We start from the raw sequence: 1,819 nt of genomic DNA, 5'->3' as shown, positions 1-1,819 counted from the left end.
TGCCTCTCCAAGCCTTGGTTTCTTCATCTCTACCACAATGGTTCCTACTTCAGTGGGTTGCTGTGAGGTTTAAATTTGCTGATATTTGGAAGATGCTTAAAATAGTGCCTGGTACAACACAGTTACTCAATTACCAGGCTCTGGTAAAGGTTATAACTTTATCTCTGTGCTCTAAGGTTGGGACTTTCCAACCAAACTACAAAGATCTAGAGTAATGGAAGGATGGTTTCTTTTAAGAAATCTGGAGTGCCATTACCAAAGGCTAGGGAATGGATACCAGCTCAATATAAGTAACAAATGTCTCCTACAGGCGCCCCTGGGGAATAGATATTATTAGCCCTACTTAATGGTAAGAAAATCTAGTGGTAGCCTTTCCCGTTAGTCTGTCACTGAATTTCATGTTGTTGGTACTCATATATAATCATTTCTTTCTTTCTTTTTTAATGTACAATCCTGTCATTCAGCAAATATTTATTGAGCACTTGCTATATGCCAGACCTTGTCCTAGGCCCTGGAATGCAGCAGTGAACAAAACAGACAATCCCTGCACTCCTTAAGTTTACATTATAGTGGGGTAGGGGAAGACAAACCATAAAATAAATAAGACAAATATAAAGTTAGTAAGTGGTGATAAATGCTGTAGGGTAAAATCCAATAGGAAAAGCAGATTTAAAAAAAAAGGGAGTGTGTATGTTTCAGTTTTATACACAATGGTCAGTTTGTCATCTGACATTGTAGCTCTTCCCAAACAAGGATGAAACCTCACTTGCATTTACCTTCAAACATTCAGGGAGTCAATAACTTTATGTCCGATAAATGATAAGCCTTCTGAGAAGTAAGAATTGGGAAACAAAGGCCTGTAAAAGATATTAACCAAAAGACATAAATTGAAGAATCATTCATGACTAGTTTCACTTATTTCCAATAATTTAGTTTTATTTACATTAATCTAATAAGTGAAGTTCTTTTCAGCACCTTTACAATTACAGAATGACAGTTGTGTTAAAAGTTCTTGCAGGCTATTTTAGGTATTTCAAGTATCTTTAGCCATCTCTTTGGCCTTCCTAGGGAGCACAAGGGGTGCGCGCGAGCACTTAAAAAAAAAAACACCACCACGCCCTCTGCCAGTTATCTCGTGGTATCAAGGATAGCTGTTTTCCAGGGGAAAGTTAGCCCTTGGGAGTTCCCAAGAACGTGCTAGGTGAAGCCCCGTTAGCTGTCCATCCAATCTCAACGAGCCACAGATCAAGCTTGTAAGCCCGGAAACACAAACTGCAAAAAGTGAGAAACCTTCTAACAGCCCTTGCGCCCTGTGCAGCGGAACCTTGACCTCAAGATGGCGTCTCATAGTCATAAGATTCAATCAGCTCCAATCAAAAATGGCAGGGTGGGTCGTAATTTACAGTTCGAGCCTTTCTAGTCCCTACCAGGCCCTCCTTCTCTATGGTTATTGGCCGCTGCGTAGTGATTCAGAGCCAAAGGGAAGACTATCTATACACGTTCTTCTCTATGATTCTCCTCTTCACTCGGCCTGGTCGCAGTGCATGCCGGGCAAGAGGAAGACCTCCAGAAGCTCCCCGCGCAGCGCGGCTGTGTTTGCGGCCTGTGCGAGTCGGCGCTTCGGAACCAGTCTCCCAGCGAGCGGTGCGCAGAAACCTCGAACCGGAGGAGCCCATTCGTAACCTGGAGCCCGGAAGGCCGCGAAGACCGTACCGTTTTCTCAGCGGCGGGTGAGTTCACGCCTCTGAACGCGTGTGGGAACCAGGAGACCGGGAGACCGGGAGGAGGGGAAGCCAGGGAGGCTGCTGAGGGGCCGGGG

General features: G+C 44.6%; 1 protein-coding gene across 1 annotated transcript in view; it reads left to right on the top strand.

Annotated features, from left to right (window-relative positions):
* Nucleotides 1–1,542: 1,542 nt before the first annotated feature.
* RBM25 (RNA binding motif protein 25) overlaps nucleotides 1,543–1,819 on the top strand; it is a 55,693-nt gene continuing 55,416 nt past the window's right edge. Inside the window, exon 1 of the mRNA XM_077750649.1 lies at nucleotides 1,543–1,730. The gene's annotated coding sequence lies outside the window, so the exon portion shown is untranslated. The remainder of the gene's footprint in view (nucleotides 1,731–1,819) is intronic.

This window comes from Crocuta crocuta, unplaced genomic scaffold, assembly GCF_008692635.1.
Source record: "Crocuta crocuta isolate KB4526 unplaced genomic scaffold, BGI_CrCroc_1.0 scaffold186, whole genome shotgun sequence".
In the NCBI taxonomy this organism is placed as follows: domain Eukaryota; kingdom Metazoa; phylum Chordata; class Mammalia; order Carnivora; family Hyaenidae; genus Crocuta; species Crocuta crocuta.
Note: the sequence above shows the minus strand (reverse complement) of the source record. Positions and strands in the feature narration are given on the sequence as shown.